The 22,892-nt window shown below is 36.3% G+C and overlaps 1 long non-coding RNA gene across 1 annotated transcript; it reads left to right on the top strand.

Moving 5' to 3' along the window:
* The first annotated feature begins 262 nt into the window (after positions 1-262).
* Positions 263-797, top strand: LOC129245636 (uncharacterized). The gene is made up of 2 exons (XR_008582421.1): positions 263-417; positions 486-797. It is a non-coding gene; the product is annotated as an uncharacterized LOC129245636 (long non-coding RNA).
* Positions 798-22,892: the final 22,095 nt, after the last annotated feature.

Raw genomic sequence — 22,892 nt, 5'->3', positions numbered from 1 at the left:
GGTGCCGCGCTAATTCTATTATCGGAAATCGATATTTTAACGAATACATAAAAACTATGGCAATTATTATATTATTATAATAATAATTATATTAAATATTTTGATAATAATATATTTGTGTCAGCACTAAGTGTAAGGATTAATTAAAATACTCTTGAATTTTTTTAGCAAGTTTAGAAAAATTATTTTACTTTTGTTGGCCTTACATTGGCCTTAAAACTGTTACATCATGAATAATTTCTTTTAGGGTACCTCTTAAATGGAATTATTATACATATTTCGATACGAATAACTTTTAATTAAAATTAAAACTCTAATTAAAGAGCTGAACAACCCAAACAAAAAATTGTATTAAGTGGTGTTGCGGTTCAGAAGAGCATACAAATTTCCTGAAGGTAGAGAAAATTGTCCAGATAGGTGAGGTGACAAAAAAGTTTAAGAAATGATACAAGGATAAAATACATACATTTATATTCCACGTATAGAGGACAATTGGCAGACTTGGCGGAAATTGAGCGGAAGCACCATAGAGGCCGTGAAGTTGAGTGAGAGTGAACAGAGAAGTGAGATATTATGGAGAAGCTAACAGCGACAGTCGAAACGCTGTAAACATTGGCATGTTAATGAAAGAGATGATAATGACGAAAATAGAGCGGCCTAGCAGCGGCAGCTGCATGCAGTGGTTGAGGTACCGAAAGGACGAAAATAAACGGGAATTCGATGTGAACGAAAAAAAGTTATAAATAAAAATCGTTTACCTACACACAACCACACATAAGTATACTCACATATATGTATGTATGTGTTCACTTATGCATATGGACGAATGAACTTTAAGAGGTGTATGGGGCCCTTTTGAGAAATAAATGTTTTTGCAGTTACCAGTGTAGATTGTAGTAAGTGCAACAGTAGTAGCGTTGTTGCAGACAGTGGTGGTGGTACACAAGCAATATCCACGCCAACAACAATAATGATAAGAAAAAGTAAAATGATGTAAAATAGAGCTCTTGTTGGCCGTTGGAAGTCGGTCGATAAACGTCGACGTGAACGTGAGAGACGACGTGCAGCCGATGGTCACACGAGCAACCAACCGTCTAACGAACGACAATGTGACGATGATGACAACGGTTTTGGGGATGGTGGCGGTGACCGCCTAAGCTTACGAGCTTACTACATAAAAAGTAGCAGCAGAAAGAAAAGAATAAAAATTAGTACAAAAATAAAAAACAACTAACGACAAGAAATTAAGAGTGAGGAAAAGTGAATAAAAAATGCTGGTACAGCAAATGCATACAATTTAGTATAAAATTGCTGGGATTGAAGAAGTGATGGACGTTTATAAGGCAACAATATGTGACAGGTATGAAAACACCAACAACGTTAACCAAACCAGTGCAAACAGTGGAATTAGAAGCCGCCGGTTGTAGATGGTGCATGTAGTTGATAGGACGGCCGTCTGCCGCCATAGAGACGACATCGGTTAGGGTCTCCAGCAAATAAAAAATTCGCTAAGCATCAACTTCTAATGCGGCATAAAATGTTTAGCCGACAAAAGCCGATGCGTGTGAGCTGCGCCTGCTTGACTGTCAGGTATTTAAAGCGGAGCTGCTCGAATTAGAGTGAAGCTCATAGCGCAAGCGACCGACGATTGGTACACCGCAGGCAGTCGCAATGAAAGTGGTGCACATACATCCATACATATGTACATTGTTTAATAGCAATTGCCGCTTATTCTGCATCTAAACATCAACTACGAATCGACAACTACATATGTATAGGGTTATTCAATAGGTGTACCTCAACTTTTTTCCGATAGGAAGGGCGAACGACGCAATATTTTTTATTTTTCGCTTGTCATTTGTAAACTTCATTAGTATACATTTCATCATGGAACGCTACACATTTGAGCAACGATTGCAAATCGTGCAAATTTTTTATGAAAATAATCGTTCTGTTGCTGCTACTTTAAGAGCATTACGGCCATTTTACGGTCCATTTAACAAGCCGTCCCGTTTTGGGGTTATGTGAAGTCATTGGTCTACAGTAACAAGCCGGCGACGATTTGTGAGCTCAGAGCCAATATTGAACGCGAAATTGCTGGAATTTCGGCCGATTTATGCAAAAGAGTGGTCGAAAATTGGGTTCAACGATTGGACTTCGTAAAACGTGCACGCGGTGGTCATGCAAAAGAAATCGAATTTCATACTTAAATGTATATGTTCAAACTCGATAATAAAAAAAAAAATTAGTTAAAAAAGTCAAACCGTTTGTGTTTTATTCAAAAAAGTTCAAAAGTTGAAGCGCTCTTACTGAAAAACCCTATACGTACGTACTATGAACTAAAGCACCGTTGAGGTTTGTGCTGTTGTTGTAAATACTTTAATTTGTATTGCTTTTGTTATTGTGTTTGTGTTTGGAGCCGTTTTTCGCTTAGTTGCGATCTTACAGCTCAAACATTCATGCAAGCAAACATACATGCATACATATTTATCCATTTGCTGTTGCTTATACATACTTTTTCATTATATATAAGCATAAGTATATAGTATATGCATATGTATGCGCGATTATGTGTTTAGGTGGGGATGGCTCCTCATTTCTGTTCTCTAAATTATTTTCCTATGCCCATGACCATCTAAGCGCATACCCTTACTCACTTGTTTCTTTCTGTGCTCCTTTTTTGTTAACTGCATATTTTCATCTTTGTTGGCTTCAATGGTTTTTATAATCCGCAGAAGCAAGCGAATAGGGTAAAACTACAATATCTAAGTGTGTGCGCGAGGGTGATGGAAGGTGTGACTGCTGGAAAAAGGGGTTATAGGGAAATGTGTATGCCATACAACAGCGGGGGCGCCTTAACGATTTGTTTCCTACTCAATTCAAAAAGAAAAAAATGAAAACGACCGTACTCCGAAGAATTTTAATACACATTATATGACTGCTTTGTAGATACCATTTCTTTTTCTACTAAATATTTTCTGTTTCTGAAATTCTTCCTTTTCTTTTCTTTTTTTTTAATTTTTCTTTTTAAATTTTTTTTTTTCATTTAACTTTGTTTTGCTGACCTTTTGATTAGCGCTTTTTATCCTCACAATTTGTGTGGCGGTCAAAAACTTAGCAACCTATGCCATAGAGAGAATGTTGTCTAAAGGTGTTTATTTATTGTCCGTGGGTTTTATATCAGAATTACCTAATTAGTCTAATTTAGCCCTTTGGGTTCGAGGTTGTTTTAGGGATCGTTACTTTGGCAATAACGAAAACATCCCATGGACATGGATTAGTACAATTCGAGGCTAAGTTAGTTGAACTTTACCCTTCAAAATGTGCTCTAAATTTGATTTAAAACGCTTACGATTAGCCAATTCTTCACTTGCTTAGGGAAAAATTTGTAGGGAAAGCTATAAGAAATTAAGCAAGCAGAAAAGATCTTAAATGAAGTAAGCGAAATGGCGTCCACACGACAGTCGGTTCAACGTTATATATATCGTATATATATATATATTATATATATTATAATATATCGCTGGCCGCCGTAGTCGAATGGGTTGGTGCGTGATTACCATTCGGAATGCACAGAGAGGACGTTGGTTCGAATCTCGGTGAAACACCAAAATTAAGAAAAACATTTTTCTAATGGCGGTCGCCCCTCGGCAGGCAATGGCAAACCTCCGAGTGTACGTATTTCTGCCATGAAAAAAGCTCCTCATAAAAATATCTGCTAGTTCGGAGTCGGTTTGAAACTGTAGGTCCCTCCATTTGTGGAACAACATCAAGACGCACACCACAAATAGGAGGAGGAGCTCGGCCAAACATCCAAAAAGGGTGTATGCGTCGTAAATTGTTCTTGCCAATCTTTGTTTGCTCATCACTTTGTTTTGTTAATTGTGTTGAGTTTTGTTAATAGTGTTCAGTGCTGCTAAATTCATAGAAATGCATGCGACCTATTCAGATGCCCTATCAAACCTACTCACTTAATACCACTCTCCCTCTGGACCTAAACTGTCGCAGCAGCACATTTTCTGAGTCTACCGTTAGATGAATTAGACGAAGACGATCGGTGACTACACCGAACTCACAGGGCTTAGTAAGCTTCTACAACAACGATCTGCTGTTTGTTTTATTCGCAAGTCGCCAAGTGGTTGGCCAATCGAAAGCAGATAAAATTGTTAACTGAGTCTCTCTCATTAATCTATACTATAAAGGTGAATGTCTGTACGTTGTCCGCGCATCACTACGAAACGACAACACCAAATGACGTAAAAATTTGTATACCTTCATATTTTCACCCAATGAAGGTTATAGGCATGTTTTTATGATGGAACTCCCTTCCCACAGCCCCCAGGCCGCGCCACCACTCTCATTCGTCACTAATAATCGAATGTTTGCTTAAATTTAATCTAAAAAATCTTAGTTTTTCCTACTATTTATAGCACACTCTAGACTTCATAATCCGCATAAGCTGTTCAACTATGACCCAAATGCAAAGTTCAAAAACGGTTTGAGATAGAAAATTAATAAAAATAATTTTGCTTGGTATTTTTCTGATTCGTTGTTTTGATTTTATTCAACGAGGCATAGCAACGGATGCCGGGTATTGTAATATTATGGTTATTAATAAAAAAATATTTTCTATGAAATTATTGTTTGTAATTCTTTTATATACATATCCCAAATCCCTCAAAACTACTCCTACGCGAGCGGGGCCGCGGGTTAAAGCTAGTATATGTATATAATCTTTGTTCAATTACATGTAACCTAGTTATTTATAGGCAATGCGAGTACTATCAAAAAGGACATATGGAGCGTTCAATACATTAAAATATTACGCACCTTCTATTCGCCACTTCTCTACTCGCAATCTCTCTTGAGAAAAATTTACAAGCGAAAGCAACGACAAATTTCTCGGCAATTGAGCGAGGTCGGAGAGGTAGCGAACAGAGAAGTGGCGAATAGAAGAGCCTATTGTTTAATTTTTATGCTAGCTGCTTCAGTAAACAATCTAAACATATCTTTTGCCCATAATTTTTCCCTTTGAAAAATAGAAAATTAAAAAATTTTAACTGAAGTCACCCTCGTCTTTTATGGTACACTACCACAGATTTGTATTAATGAGTGCATGTAGCTATGGAATTCTTGCGTTTGCTCTCAATTTTTTCTAGAGCTAATTAAACTAGTTTTATAAAATTTGTGTAGTATTTTACCTTTCAGCCTTTTTTCGTGCTTCCCTTGCTCCTTTTGAGAAATAGTGATGCGAGTTTTATGCCTTGACTATTTTCAATATTACAAAGTCATTTTTGTTGTAGTTGTCAATTAATCAAATAGGGTCCAAAATATGAGATTAGCACTGTTTCGATTTATTTAGTTATTTTTTGTGCGTTTTGCTTTTTGTGTTTTGTTTTATTTGTTTGTTAGAAAGTTCTGTCAGTGCATATTTTTCCCTTCACATCAAATGTTTCTAAATTAGAAGAGATTGGATATTTAAAAATACTGAAAATTTTAATTTTTAGTTTTTTGGCGTAAAACCTTGGTTTTAGAAATTTTTCGATAATTTTAAACACACGGAGTCTAGTTGCTTGATTATTATTTTATACCAATTAACCTCAGTTATGCACTATTTTTTGTTGTTGTTGCGGTTGGCTTTGCGAGGGAAGCTTTTTTTACTAACTATTAGAAGAACGAGTGGCCGTTGTTATTCTAGTTATTAGCTATGCAGTTCGCGTTATAGTTGCGGTTGTCTGTCGAAGCTTTTTTATTATTCCCATTACACTATATTTTTATTTTATAGCTGCCATTCAGCTTACGCATTAAATTTAAATATTTTACTAATAAGTATTTTCTCACATTGTCACGCCATTTGCGCACCACTTTATATTTTTCTAATGCTCAATTTAATTATTTTTATTCACATATTATTTACATATACGTATACATTCATACATATGTATGTACATACGTTTGTATTCTTGTTGCTTTTTCTTCACGTTTAAACATGGAATTAATTTGAAATGGCTGTGCGATTTATTGCGGTGTTGCGCTGCGCTTTATTACTTATTATTAGCATTTAAATTCGTTGCCGTTGTTCTTGTTGTTGGTGCTGGTGCTGGCGACGTGTTGCACACATGGAATCAAGATGCATAAATTATGCAACCGGCGCATGCACTCATATATAGATTTTTACATACAAATGCAAACATACCGAAGTGCGGGCACTATTTGTAGCCACTGTAAAAAGAGCGACGGAAGCGGAAGTCGTTAAGTTCTTTAGCACTCGGCTTTTATTAACATATTTATTGGATTTTAGTTGCCTTTCGTTTTTTTATGCTTTTTACATATCAATTTTAGTGCTTCATATTGAAGACTTTTTCCCAAAAGTTTTTTTCATGCATAAGCATTTTACAAAAGAAGTGCGAGTACGTTTTTAATTTTTTTATGCGCTCCGTGATAAATTTATTGTAAAACACGCTTCGAAAATTCATTTACCTAAAAACAAAAGGAGAAAAATTATTTTTTGCCTAGAAAAAATAATAAAAGGAAGCCTTTTTAGTTTAAATAATTGGCGCTTATACCGCTTTCAGGTGTTTGACCGAGCTCCTCCTCCTATTTGTGGTGTGCGTCTTGATGTTGTTCTACAAGTGAAGGGACCTACAATTTTACGCCACCTCCGAACGGCAGATATTTTTATGAGGATCTTTTTCATGGTAGAGAGGCGACCGCTATTAGAAAAAACTTTTACCAGAGATTCGAAGCTACGTTCTCTTCGAATTCCAAATGGTAGTATAAAAGTATATATTTACAATTTAAAAAAAAGTATAATTTAAAAAAATTAAACTCTGTTACATCTGCTGTATCCCGTACCTTCGTTGGAATTTGTATTTATCGATTCAAGTGACCTCAGATGAAAATTCAAAACATTTTAACGAATTGATACTCATATAAATGAATCATCTTTCAAAAATGACGCCTAGTTGTCAATAGTAAATAATTTCTAGACGGTACCATTTTTTATGCCATATTTAACATTTTTTAAGTATACAAATGTTCAAATTTACATGATAGAACAACGCGTTAAAACTACTGAAATTTATTATGAAAATCGACGACCTTTAAGAAGAATCGGAAAATTCGTGATTTATTTGCTGAAAATAATTTCCCAATGAGTCGACACATCAAAAGGAATCCATTATTTTTGTGTAAAACTTTGCGTAAATGGTTTATTGTCTTTAGCTCCTGGGCGATGCTACGAGGACTACACATAAGATGCCAGTCAACCTCGATTATTTCTGTGATTTAATGACATTTTTGACGACGGGCCTGCCTGTACGGCATAAAATTATATTGCTTTTCAAAGGTAAAGCTATTTTTTTTATGAAAGCCCAAAAATTATGAGTTAATATTGCTTTCAAAACTATTAATTTTCAAGTTAAAAAGTATTTTCTAATAGCGCAATGCTTCTCGGCAGACAATGGAAAACAGCCAGCCTAGGCATGAAAATTGCTTCTCATAGAAAAAGATCTGCAGTTGGTGGCGACATAAGGTTGAGGATTCCGAACGAACCATAGCTGTAAATCTACGAACAATTCTTTGAAAAATAAATAGATTCTAATATTTACTGATCCTGATGCATTGATTTTTGATTTCTCTACTTGCATGTGCGACCAATACAAATTCTAATAAAGTCTTTACGAGTACAATCAGCAGCGCTTAGTTAATTTTCATTACGTTTTATCAGAAAATCGTGTGCCTCTTAAAAATTTTGAGATGCTAAATAATGTATGCAGAAAGCATAAAAGTTCTCGTTCCACTTAAACACATACATAACTACATCAAAGCGAATGCATATATTTATTTATTTAATTTAATTCATGTATGTCTATAAGTGTTTTAAGCAATCACGGTGCATACTTCAAGGCGCATCAAATGAAACACAAACCACTACGTTTGTACAATTTGCTGCTAATTTGCCGTCGCGTAATCCACTTTCTTGCGATGTCAGCTGGTTTTGATAGTTCACTGCCTTTAAAGTATTTTACTTAAACACTCGCAGACACTTTGACTTCGGCAACACGCCACGCCATCCAACTTCCTGCATTTGTATACCAATTTATTTTACTGTTCTTATTGTTGCCTTAGTTGTATTAATTAAGCACACACGGCGTTGATGCTTCATATGTTCATATATACATATATGCCTACACATGTTCCCATGCCTGCATGTATGCACGCATGTAAATATGTATGCTTGTCTGCATGAGCTGCAACTCTGCCGCTTGATATTCGCTTAGTGACACAAAGCAAAAACAAAAAGGCATCATCAACACCGCGTAAAAACAATTTCACTAATAATAATAATCAAAATGCAACAACAAAAACAATAACAACACAGCCGTCGCACTAACCACAGCGACACACTAATAATGAAGAATAACAAATCAAATGTGTCTGCGCTGCTGTCTCGGCCTGGGCCGTTCAGATGCGCGTCGTCGCCCCCAGCACCCTAATCGGCCTATGACTTTGGCCGACCGAACGGTCGCGACCGATTGCTTTCGTGTCCGACCATGCGTCCATGCGGCCGACTGTAGCGCGGCAAGGCAGCAAGGTTCGTCGTTTTTCGTGCCGTTGAGTGCATTGAACGCTTAACAAAATAGAAACCACGCACCGCATACTACCTCACCGCCGCGCTGCTTCTACTACTACCTTCTTTCACTCATTGCTCAAACGGTGGTGGCGATGGTGGTGGTAGTGGTGTGCTGCGCTGCACACTGCTGCACGGATGGCTTTATGCCGCAACTTCAGTTATTACTGTTCTGTATGGCGCTGCTGCTCATCACTTCCTCCCCTTCGTTAAGCTACACGTACATAATTGCATACGAACACAAAACCAGCATATGTTTGTTTGTATGTATGTATGTGCATAGTAGTTCTTCTGCTTTTTTGTTATTCACTATTTTTATGAGGTTTTCTTCTTTTACTTTTTTAGTTTACACAATTCTTGTTCTTGTTCTTCGTTGTGTTTTTGTTTTCATTTTGTATTAGAAATTTTATTTTTATTATTGCCTCGGTCGTCACTGCTGCTGCAATGACTCTGGCCTCTTCCTGTTATTTCCATTGCATAGCACATTTTTTATAGTTTTTTATTATTATAGTTTTAAGTTTTTGACGGTTTTTAAACTGTGCTTTTTCGACGAGCATGAAAATACATACACACATACGACTATGTCGGTATAATCATGGAAATTTATACACCAACATAATTTTTATGCTTTTACATGAATATGGATGCAAGTGCAACAACATGTATGATAAGAGCAACAAAACTACAAAAAACAAAAAAAAAGATTTAGAAATTATTTCACAAGTGTTCATACAATAACACAACCGTTGTTTACACGAAGACGATCTGGAGTTGTAGTACCTTTGTATAGGCGCATATTTTATTTTAAATTAAAGTTGTAGGAGCCGATTTTTATCTCAGCATCAAGCGAATGAAATATTGAGTTAAGTTTACTATTAAAGTACTAATTTTTTAACTTTCCCTTGTACTCTCTTTTTTCTCTTTTCTCACTTTTCCCCTCGCAATAGTACCACAGTGGATGATTTTGATTTAACGTCCAAGTAGGGCCTCTCCTAACAACCTCTAACCTAACCTAACTGGATCTTCAATTATTTTCTTTGCTCAGCAACCTAATAGAATTCTGTAAAGGTATGTGCACATGTATATACATTTTTTTAATTACATACTTTGTAATGACTACTTCAAAACTCAAACTAGCAAATTAATTGATGATCTCATTGAGTCTTTAAGCATTAATGTTCTATAGGTAAATAGAAGAGAAAGAAGAAACAACTGAAAAATGTAAGCCAAGGAAAAAACTTAAAAAATTATGTTTTTGCGTGGTTTTGGTGATGAAATTTTATGGCAAAAAGTGTCTGCCATTTCAGTTAAAACAAATGTCCTTTTGGCTCATTTTGACTTAAAGTCGAAAATGGCATAATCAAAACTAGGCGTAATAAAAAATTACACGCCAATTTTTTTTTAAATCTTTATTTTGAGTTAGAAAATCAAAACTAAGAGAATCAACTGTTTTTTTTTTATTTTTATTCATGTTTTAAGACAAACATTTAATAGAAAGTAAAAGCCAATTTATCTCAAATAATTTTATTATCCTAAAGACGTTCCACAGTTGCAGTTATAAAAAGGGAAATCAACTTATTTGTCATCTAAGTGATAACATCATTAAAAAGTAAGCTCTGGTTTAAAGAAAAATTTTATTTAGAAGCAGCAAATTTTTTAATTCCAGTTTCAGTTTATTTCCGTTAATAAATCACTTGTCTAGTTGCAAGAAAAGCCTCAGAAATAGTTTAGTTATAGCAAATATTAATAAGCATAACATGACGTAGTTAGAGAATTGGCTTTCTGTCGCTTAAGTGATGTATTAAAACGGAAGTGTAAGTCACAATGTTCTAAGAAATTCTGTCATTATATGCATCACTATTTTCCTAATTGAAGGTTACGAAGTTTCCCTGAACTATATTAAAAACACACAAAAAATTGTCATTGCTAAAACAAACATTTTCTTTTAATCTGAGTTCTCAAAATATTAGCTTATTTTATAAAATGTAGGTAACTTTTCAAGTTGATAACATTTAGCTGCTAAACTATCTATGGGTAATATCCCAATACACATCCACGTATACATACGCTTCATTTAAGTTTTGAGTTGTTTTTTATTTAATTGTTTACCGAGCATAATTACTTAAAATGATTCATCTTGTTCTTGCACCTCACTTTTTTATTCATAATTTATCGCAACGTTTTTTCTTTGTTTTTGTCATGCTTATTAATTAGTTAATCAATTTTTTGGTTGCAAACAATATTTTCTCCATTGCAGTCTCTTCATCTTTTATTTCGTATTTATTCACTTCTTCATATTTCCTCAACCTTTCATTTTTCCTTAGCACATCGGTGCAATAAACTCATTTGTTGTTGCTGCAGAGGGTTTTAACACAAATTTTTATTTCACTTCCTATCGCCTTTGGTCTTTCATTTTTCAATAAGTTCTAATTTTTCGTCAAGCTCCAATTTGTTGTTGTTCATTTGTATTTGTAGCACTTGGAATAGTCGCAGTGGGGAGTAACACAAGGGGATGGGGATGGATATAAATTGCGGGGGGCGTGCGCGCCCCAAGTCACTTCAAATAAAACAAGCAAAAAAAAATACGCCCGTACACAATCAAACGCTCACCGACGGAGGCAGAAACCGAACGAACGTGCCCTAAAGGCAGCTGCCGCATTGCCCGCCTAGATGGATGGATAGTTGATCGGCGGATGGATACATGGGCAACCAGCCAAGGCAGTAAGCTAGAACGACCGACAGCCAGACACAGGCAAACGAAGCGCCAAGTGCATAGCGCGTACTTGTACGTATGTATGCGTGTATCACATAAACCGACAACCAAACAAACAAATATTTTTCAAAGCCAACACACAACGCAACAGACTATGCACATAGAGACTTCCAAATAAAAGAATATACATATACATTTATATATATATTGTAAAAAAACACAAACACTAAATACCAACTATTTATGCTTGCACTCTTTGTATGCATGTTAGTTTGTTTGTATATTCTTATAAAGTGTATCCAAATCGTCAAACAACTAACATACAACAGGATTTCCGTAACAGTTCAACTTTAACGTCCGCACCGTTTTAGGGAAAATGTCTGACTGATTTATAGAATCCAGCCAAGTGACAGTGCAAGTCCCAAAAATTTCGTTTCTTCTCATCCGCACACTCAAAATACTCGTACATACATACATACATATACTCCCATATAAAAAGTCAGTAAAACAGCCAGCCTTGTGTCGCGTCGCCTTGCAGCACAGCACAGCCAAGAGTCAGTCAGTGTGCTGAGTGTTGAGTCGAGTCGCATAGAAGCGCGTCCGCGTTGCGCTGCTGCTCTTAGCTGCTGGCTGATTGCCTGCCTGTATGCTGGTACGTGAGTGCGTGCGATTGCAAGCAGGCAGGCAACAGTGAGGCACATACTATATGTATGCAAGTAGGTATGTACGGATGCCTATAAGCGCGAGGGCCAAACAATCACACAAGCCCATGCATATGTGCTTGCAGCGGAGTGCTGTGCTGTGTAGAGACACATTCAAACGGGAATCAACCATTCATCCAACCAACCATTCGAAGGCTCGCCTGTCCGTCCGTCCAGCCGAATGGAAACGGGATGATTTCCCAGTTTTTCAAACAAACCTATACGTAAACATACAAACAAACAAACTAATTTTCTCCTATTATTCTGTTGCTGCTACTGCTGCTACTAATACGGCCGACGAAGTCGCTGCGCTCATGCACTTGGCAGCATTGCAGAGAACCATTATGTTTTTTCTGTTCTCGCTGCACATAAAAACGGCAAATTGAGTGCCGCAACGAAGAAGGGCCATTGAGAATGCGGAGAGTGCATATTGAATGAGGGAACAATAGAGAGTCGGCGCAAACTCCACACGCATTGCCCATGCATACACCTACTACCACAAGTACATATGTACATACATTCATACATATGTGCATATGTGCGGTGACCGCAACAACAAACAGGATTAGAAGACTTCGAAGAGCCCATTATACGGGAGGACTAGAGGCCCTTATCATAAAAGGGCAGAAATGACAGTGCCTAGATTGCAAATGATAAGTATATATATATGTACATACGTATGTTCAGGCATGTAAGTATGAGTAGCTGAAAAAAAAGTAAAAAACTAACAACGTTCCACATAGGACGCTAACTTATAAAGATTTGTAAGCTTTGAAATGTGCAGTCAATTATGTAGATACTCTAAAACTATTTCCACCTTGCGATGTGCCATTGGTGTTGAGATTAAAGTTTATAGCGCGCTTTTAGCCACAAAAACAGTTTAGGTTATCCGTTTAAGCCTGGCAGTAAGTATTTATTAGACACATCAAGAAAAAGATGTGAAATTCTATATGACATCTAAAAAAACCTGCCCCATTTCAATGCTAGCGCTGCGGCTTCTAGTATTCGTATATTATATGTATGTATATATATATTTGCTCGCATACATATGTATGCATGGAGTATCGTATATTCACTTTACTCAAAGTAAACATTACCATATTTACATGCATACGTAGGTAGATATGTTTATGAACCACACCGAAAAGTTGCCTACAATCGCGTACAACAACAAAAATATTTGTTGTCAGCTATCAATATCATCATCAACAGGAGAGCCAACATTGCCATCATCGTCATCATTATCATCGTCACTTTTATCATTATTGGCTGAGTGAAGCGCGCTCTTCTCATAATTCCACAGCTGTTCTGTGTTGCTTGCTCAAACTCATATATGGTAAATTTCTTCTCTTTCTCCCAACTTAAGTAAAGTTGCTCATTTTTCTATAATGCACACTTTTCCCTACTTTTGTGCTCTTTGGTTTCCGCTTTGATGACTTTCTTCTTGCGTTCTCTGTATATTATTTGTATATGATTTTCGAACTCCAGTTCATCTTCAAAATATTAACCATCACTTGTTTGTGTGAATCTTTTTTGTATTTGTGCGCATTTGAAAATCATATTTCTTTAGCTCTTTGCTCTCGGATTACAGTCACGTAAACACTGTTCGTTTAAAATACCTTTTTTTTCGTAGGAGTGTCAGCTCCAAATATCCTGAACCTTGAATATACATATAAAACAAAGGCAAACTGATATACTTATATAAGTAATAGAGGTCTACGACAAGCCTACTAAAAACTTTCAACTAAAGCCCACGAAGATCAAATATGGGGAAAGAGAGAAAATTATTGTGGTTTTAAATTATTAGGGAATGGCGCGAGATTGGCAATACTCAGTAGTATGGTAATATAGAACCGACAGCCGTGGTGCGAGGAGTAGAAGATTTTGGAATTGGTTAATTGCAAATAAGCCATCACGCTCTCAGAATTACTTTTTTTCTTTTACTTACGGAATGCATATTTTCTTTTAATTTTGGTTTTCTTCTATTTAAAAATCCTGAAACCATCGGTGGCAATTTGAAATTTCTCCATTTGGATTATATGACCTAGGTGGACACTTCTCATTTGTATGTTTAACGCTATGTGCTAAGCGAATGTGGTTGATGATCGGTCAGTCCTAGGGGCGTTAAGTGTTAGGTCTTAAAGCTTATCTATTCGGTATATGTACATATACATGTATTTATATAGTAGCACCTACAAGTATGTGGTAGGTTGGTAGCTGCCCTAGGTAAAACCTAGGGACCGAATTTCCTTGCGTATGCCTCGATGTCCCGTGCGGTTTTTGTAAACCTTTTTATATTTGATATTTAATGCTCATTGTGGGCTTCGAATTCGAGTTCTCATTCGCAAATTCAGTCGGCTACGCGGCTGCTCGTACCTTCGAACCTACCATAAAATTTAATACATTTCAGGTTATTCTCTAATCTAAAAAGCCAACGGAATAGGTACACAAATTTCAAGCAATGCACCTAAGCCGAAACAAATGTTTGTCAACATTGTTTCGGAAAATTTCCCACTTTTTCAGCACTCATTGCATGATTTTATCTCACTTGAATAAATTACAAGGATGTGAAAATTTGTAAGTAAGAAAACTATATGCAGTAGATTTTATTTCAACTTCTCATACTTTTTTTAAATTAAAAATTGGAAATGTAAAGTACAACAACATTTTCTTGGAATTAAAATCTAAAAAATCCTACGAGATTCACCGAAATTCCACATAAGCCAAATAAGTTTGTTTGTTTGTGAGCCACCATCTTTTATACGTTCAGCACTCACTAGTAGATGACCAAGTGGAAAAGGGTAGTTTGTTTAGCTGCAGCTCAAATAACGCTCAAAGGATGTAGCAAACAAGCATAACATAAGATATGTTAAAATGTATTCTCGCGTATGCAGTGAGCGCATAGAAAATAATGGGATAATTTTCGAGTATTTTAGTCGCGGTTCTCAGAGAAGATCTACCAACCAAGGCATTATTTTTGTTCTGTTTGGGGTTGCTCCTACTTAATGAAACTCAGTAAATATGGTATGCATGACTTTATTTTGTAAGTCTGTACGACTGCAGACGAATGTTTACGAGCATGAACGAGCAGCGGTTATCTAACCCCTGCGAAGAGAACGAGGATGACTGCGAGGTTAACGCTAATTCGGAAGAGTCTCCTACAATTTTAATGTACGTTAGAGCCTCGGACTGTGTTACACTTAGCGTAGCTATGTATGTACATACCTATTTATGTGGTATGCATGTATGTGTATATGGGTATGTACCGCGTGTGTATTTTTGTTGTCGCGCTATAAAAATTACATTCAGTATTTTGTTATTTTTACTATTGAATTGTCTTGTCGGCAATATTCTTGTTGCTGTGTCTTTATTGCCAACTGCTGCCACTGCTCTTGGCTGCTGCTTCAACTGATACAAAAAGCTTTTGCTATTTTTGTTATTGTTAGTACTTTAGTTGTTGATGTGCTTTTGCTTGTCTTAGCTAAATGTAAACAATTATTTGATGGCTTACCAGTATGTATGTAATAGGCAGTAAGGACGAGACAGGAAACAAGCAGGCAAGCCGGCAAGCAGTTGGGAGCAGCTGGTACGGCGCTCATAAAAAGAAATGAATTAAATGTGCGGCACAGCAGTTCACTTTACTTCATCTATAATTATTTTTAAATAAATAATTTTTGGTTCTTCTTTGGATTGCATTTTGAATTTTTTCCCTTAAATGCCGTTTTAAGCGTTGTTGTAAACAGGCAGTGAAAATAAGAGTAATAAGAAAATTGTGAGGCATATTCATATGAACACATGCTGGCGGCATTTATGTTTGTGAACGCACTGAAGCGGCAACTTTGAGTGCATCAGCTTCGTGATATCAACGATGACACGATAACAAATGCTGCGCGGCCCAAGAGGCGCTGCCGTTTATTGACGCCGGGGCATTGCTAAAGTGATTGGGATGGGGAGTACATATGTATGTATTCATATCTATGTATGTAAGTAGGTGAATGCGGCGCCAAATATAGGCTGCCCTTTGTGATTCGCGCGACGCGGCGTTTGTGAGCAGCAATGGAAGGAGTTGATTGGGCGGGGGAGTGGGTAGTAAATAGTATGCACTTACATACATACATATGTACGAGGTGTGTTCAAAAAGTATCGCGAATTTTGAATTTTCACAGGTTACGTATATTCGAATTTCGATTTCGAATGGCGATATGTTGGTACTCATGTTTCTCACTCATGCCGGCGAGTTCGCCCATTTTGAATGTTCAGTTAATTGTTGACAGCTACTTTGCCTGCACGTGTTTCGGCTCGTCTTCGATTTTTACCTTTTCAAAAAGATGGATCAAAGAACCTGTATCAAATTTTGTGTGAAAAACGAAATTTAGTTCGCGGATGCATTCCGAATGTTGTCTGTGTCATACGGAGAAGCTACTTTGGGCCAAAGCAACGTTTATCGGTGGTACAAAATGTTCTCGAAAGGCCGGGAAGATGAAAACGACGAAAAGCGAGCCGGACGCCCGAGCACTTCAACAACAGACGAAAAAATTGATGAAGTGAAGAAAATGGTATTGACCAATCGTTGTATCACCGTTAGAAATGTTGCTGAGGACCTAGGCATATCGATTGGCTCGTCATTCGATTTTTTTCAATGATTTGAGCATGGGACGGGTCGCCGCAAGATTCGTACCAAAACTGCTCAATTTCGACCAAAAGCAGCATCGCATGAACATTGCTAATGAGATGTTGGTATGTGAACTCTGTCCGCGACGACCCAAATTTGCTCCAGAGGATCAGAACTGGTGACGAATCGCGGGAAGTTGGAAGCTGCCGCACCAACCAAGACCGAAAAAGGCGCGCCAAGTTCGGCTGAATGTAAAAGTTTTGCTTATCGTTTTCTTCGACTGCAGGGGCGTTGTGCATTATGAGTTCTTGCCACAGGGTAAAACGGTCAATAAGGAATATTACCTGCAAGTTATGCGCAATTTGCGCGAAGCAATCCGCCAGAAACGCCCAGATTTGTGGAAGAACAAAGCATCACGATAACGCCCCTGCTCACACATCGTTGTTTGTGCGCGACTTTTTTGCCAAAAACAACACACTAATGATGCCACAGCCACCGTGTTCCCCAGATCTGGCCCCCTGTGACTTTTTCTTGTTCCTGAAACTGAAGAGACCCATGAAAGCACGACGTTACGCTACGATTGATGAGACAAAGACGGCATCGAAGGAGGAGCTGAACAAGATAAAAAAAAGGTTTTTTTGAAGTGCTTCGAAGATTGGAAAAAACGTGCACAACTGAATAATATTATATTTCATGGTGATTACTTGAATTTTTGAAAAAAAAACACAAAATTCGCCATACTTTTTGAACACACCTCGTATGTATATTTAGGCAGCTTTTACATACCCAAAGTACTTGATATATTAGTAACCATCCTTTTCCCGTTTTTCCAACTCTTTTATGCAGATGTTTTTTTTTATTGCCGCCTGGTGGCTTTATAAGGCACTGTGCTCAGTCTGCTTGTTGGATTATGCATTAGGGTGTTAGGGAACTTTGCTTACATAACGCTTGTTTGAAGCAGTCTAAAATGGCATAGAGATAGGTATATGCATACGTACGCATAGGTATAGGAATTTATTTAGATACGACCGTTATTCGGCTCATTATTCTTGAATGCTACTGAATACCTTAGGGATATATGTAAGTGTCAGCTAGTTCAATGGGTTTGTACTTAAAACCAAATGTTTCAACAAGGAGTATCAGGTAAACTGCTACTGTGGTATCACAATGGATCGGCAACGGTCTAAGTGAGTTCGTGTGTGGCGAATGCAACGAATAACTCAGTTAAAAATTTAGTTATCTCAATGAAACTCGCTAAACATCTCACCATTAGTGTAGGTATTGCAAATTGGGCACTAAATCTGACAACAATCAGATTTGTCTTGTTTGATCGAATCCGAATCTGACTTCACTATAGCACCAGCACGTCACGCTTTTGAAATAGTTTGAGTGAAAGTTGGAAAAATCCTGAATGTGGGAAATTTGAGGTTATTAAGAGGTAATGTAACATTCTAAGATTTTTTTAATAGAGAGTAATGGTTAGAAGGGGGAGGGTTTAACTTCGGTTACTGCTACGGCCTTGAAACAGAAATAGGCACTTCACATAATGTGGTGTTACATAACCTCAAATACAGCCAAAACATTAGTTAGCATTTTAGACGGGACTATCTGGAAAACCTGATGCACCGAAGGTATTGAGAGTTCAGATTCGAGTTAAGTAGGTTAAAAGGCTTTGGTAAAGTATAGTCAAAATCGCGCTACCAAACTTATTACGAGCCTGGCATTTGTGAATTATGATCTTAACTAAGGACCAAAAACAACGGTTTTGTAAAAAGGTTAAACTAAGAAATCATTAAGAAGAAACTGTCGCACCCATATACAACAATGCTTAATTTTTTCGAACCTTTTTTTTAAATTCGGGTTGAATTTAATTTTATGAGTTAAAAAATATTTTTTTTTTTACTTTTATGGCAAAAAGTTGGAAAATAATAATTTGGAGATGATTTTTATGGAAAAGAGTCGAAAAAGTTACGGTTCGTGATTTTAACGCCAATGAAATGGAATGGCAAAACTACACTCACCCATATAAGATTATTTTGATTTCTGTCCTTTCGCCTCCCGAATAAATCATTCGAATCTTTAAGTTAAAAATATGATCCTTAGACAACTATGACACTGCATTAAAAAATCGCTCCGGGTATTTAAGTTTGATTTTGATCTAGCATATGCATACGTTTACTAAATACTCCCTTGAGCCCTTGAGATTATTCCTATTTTTTCCAAAATATCGGTCCGAATTGGTCAGCTTGCGTTTTTGTTTTCTACGCCCTGAAATCTGATTCGTTCTTCATGAAACTCATTTTCTGTCCTATTTAAGGGGGAGCCTGCTTTAGAGGCTTCAAAAAATCGATTTTCTTTTTGCATAAATGTCTTCCCAAACTATCCAAGAAAGTGTCCTCAAAATTTCAGAAGCAAATTCAAAATATTTTCGGAATTACAGAAGAAATTGTGAGCAAGCGTCGAGCAGGTATACCAGCGGCCGGATCGCTCGAAGTGCGATTTTTCGGTTTTTTATTTTTACGTTTTTTCCTAATTGGCGGGAAAGATAGGGAAAAAGTTAAACGTCCTATCGAAACGAGATAACATTGATTGTATTCGGAATTAAATTCTCTTCTAGTTGAACCTAAAAAACCTTATGATTAACCCATTTTTTAAACAATCTAAAGTGAATTTGTTTTTCCAAAAAAATGATTTTTTTTTATTAGCGAAAAATTGTTGAACTTCTCACTTTTTGTTTATTTTTCTTGGTTTAACTAGAAGCTATACTATACTAAAATAAATTTTTTTTTGGGTTTTTGGTTTCTGACGAAAATTGCGACCTGCATCTTTCCCGCCGCACGACACATGCACACTCTAGGCGCCTCAGCAAAATGCTTGTACCAGGCATAATATGACATATATGTATTTTAATGAAAAAATTTGAGAAGACTGTTGAAATATATAACAATAAAACCTGAAAGTTTCGTTTAAATCAAATATTTCTTTCCTTTCCAAAAAAATCGATTTTTTGAAGCCTCTAAAGCAGGCTCCCCTCTTCAATAGTACTTATTGTCCCGCTCGTATATTTCTTATTTTTTTAGACTGCCTAGGCATTTCATCAAATGAGCGAAAAAACGCGCTGTGCGTGCACAAAGCCTAGGTGGTCAGTCACGCTGCATTTGTTGAGGCTTCTACGCAACCACCCGTAGTTTGATGATTTGATTAACCAAAAAATAATCCACTCATTTTAATTGCTTTAAAATAATGCTTTAAACATTCACGCTTTTGTTGCAGTAATTTCGATAATTTTAAAATTATCGCTAAAGTATATCAAAAAGAGAAGTTGCCTTTAAAAATTCAACGATCGCATTTTTGTTGGTCTTTCGGGAGTGCAAGAGTCATCGCGCTTTTTAGTTTTCTTAATTTTTCAAATTCTTTGGCACAGCGGGTGGGGCAATAATTCAAAAAATTATTATTACAATCCCAGCAACAATTCGGTATGCCACACACTGCCCTAAGCTTAAGATTGTTCTAGCGCGCACCTTTAGTGGCCCTCAAGCACAAGCTCGCTGCTGACGACTACATGAAAATTGGCCTGCCTCGATATGTACATAAGTGTCATACATAAATCTGAGATGCTGCCAAAGTGAAATGTGGAGAATAAAATAACGAAACCGAAAAAATAAGTAAAAAACGGAGGAAAAAGGTGAATAACTAAAAGCGATGCGATTACGATACAAATAAATAAGCAAATCAACAGAGATTTTGACAGCCAATAAGCAGCGCAGGAGATTTAGGAAAGCTTGGATGGGGAAAGTCAGTAAAATGTAGAACGAAATATGTTGAAGGGTTGTAGAGAGTGCACGAATAAGTACCAGTGGAATGAGCGAGCTGCTACCGCTCAATGTGCCAACAATGTTTTTTGTATTGCCAGAATTTCGGAAGAAGTCGAAGAAAGGCAGTCTCAAAAAGGTGATATGAGTGTGTTTGCAAAGGCTTTGTAAGTGCACGTTGACACTTTTAAAAATAAAAACAAAAAATTTAAAATTTAAAAAATAAATAAAAATGAATAAAAGAAGAATATAGTGTAAAAGCAAGGCACATTAGAAAATATTGTATTTAATTCTTGCTCACACGCATGCTGGTAATTTACTACAATGCGCTTTATTAAATGTATGCATGAATCTTCTGTCAAATGCAGCAGCAAACAGCAACACTTTAGCGTCAACAACATTTCCGGTGGCTGTCATTGCATACAAATTATCGATAGACAGCCAGACAGACAGACAAAAAGGCAGGCCAACTACTCACATTCTTCAATTTATATATGCACAAATGGTTACATGCTCATATTACACTAACAAAAAATTACGTATGTGCGCCAGCATTGGCGCCCGGTGTAAGTAAGGCCTTCTTTTCTCTGTAGTGTTTGAAGGGCGGAAATCGATACATCACATGCGATTTGTTGGGCATATAAAATAACTAAACAAATGAAGGCATTTTGGAGGAGTTTTCAATATATCATGCTTAAGTGTGTCAATGTGGCAAGTGAGCGCATAAATTTTTATAATGAGTGTGAAGGGATTTTTCGATGAAATATCCGATTATTTGTTTTTGTATTTCAAAAGGATTTTTTGAATTTTTTTTATTTGTAATAAGGATTTTCAGCATTAAAAAAAGTCATACTTGCAAACACTAAAACAAGTAGGCCTTGAGATTCAACTTTTGGCCCCTTGTGGATGTAGATGTGGCTTGAAACAATAAATTAATAAAATAAAACAAGTAATCAGCGTTTTGGTAAACTTTTTATTTTTACTTTATTAATATTTTCATTTTATATATTATTTAGCTTCACGAATCTCAGGTTTTCTTCTAATTTTTAAAATTAACCCTAAAATATGGATTAAATTTTTATACAGCCTGTCTAGTGGAAGCGTGACCAGCAAAATTCAAACTTTTATTTTTATTATTTCCTATTGTTCCCTGGAGGAACAAAGGGAGTTTCGTATAAAACTTTGGCTTCCGGTATTAAAAAATGTAAATGCTGCTAAATAGGCGTTCTTTTCGCAATACGCGATCTGCAATTTGTTAGTTTTGAGAGAAATTTAGAAAATGAGTTCCGCATATGAAAAATGATTTGAAGCAGCGGTCCTATTCACACACCCTTGGCCCAAAAATGTTACGTGCAACTGCAGCAAAGTATGTGAAGAAGTCGAGGACGTTCATAAATAAATGAGTGCAATGGTATAACGAAATTAAAAACGTTGACGAAGAGGCAAAAAACAAAATATAAACTCGTCTCCAAAGCAAGATCAGAAACGCATTGACTTGTTTATGACAAAGTCCAACGTATTGTAATGTGAAGCTGAAGTAGTTTAAAAAAAAATGGAGTTAACATATCCCAAGACACGATTCGAGGAAGTTTACCCACAGAGGACCTCATTAAAAAAAAACGCTGCTGTCATTATCTCGCATTGATGCTAAGCCCTTGCATGGACTAAAACAAATTAAGGGGGTATTCTGGTCTAGACGCCTTAATTTTAGGTATTTTTAAAACTAAGATAAAAAAATGAAAAACATTTTTACTATCAATTTTTTTTATGGTTTTTATTAATATTGAAAAATTTAAAAAAATTAATAAAAAAAAAATTTAAATCGTGGAATTACAAGCCGGCGGAGTGGGGGTTACATAAAAAACGATGCTCCATGGTGGACATGATTCCAACCCTTGTAGTGATCGAAAACAAACAAATTAAAAAAATTCTTCATTAGTTAGGATGTCGCTATCGGATCCCGCCAAATCAAAGAAAAAAACGTTCACAAAATGACTTGAAAAAAAAAATGTTTTTTAACCTCTTTTTTTTACCTTTTCAAATTTTTTAAACATACATCAAACTTAAGTTTTTCGAAATCCGAGGCAGGCGCGATGGACAGATGTATAATAAAAAGTTCTTATCAAACTTCAAAGCGATCGGTCAAGTAGAACTTGAGATATCATGACGACCATCTCAAAAAAAGTAGTTTTGAGAAAATCGCGTTTGAAGTTTGAGCAACAATTCCAATAGAATAACTTAGATCATAATATTTACTACTCACTCACTCTGGATATACATATATATATTTCCAGGTATATATTATAGATGTATACACTATATATATATATATGTATAGAATAAATGAAGGTTGTGTGGGGGTAAAAAAAAAAGATTTTCTGGAAAGAACGAGTCCTCTGAAATTTTTAGACCAGAATACCCC

The sequence above is a fragment of the Anastrepha obliqua genome, chromosome 4 (assembly GCF_027943255.1).
Source record: "Anastrepha obliqua isolate idAnaObli1 chromosome 4, idAnaObli1_1.0, whole genome shotgun sequence".
In the NCBI taxonomy this organism is placed as follows: Eukaryota; Metazoa; Arthropoda; class Insecta; order Diptera; family Tephritidae; genus Anastrepha; species Anastrepha obliqua.
Note: the sequence above shows the minus strand (reverse complement) of the source record. Positions and strands in the feature narration are given on the sequence as shown.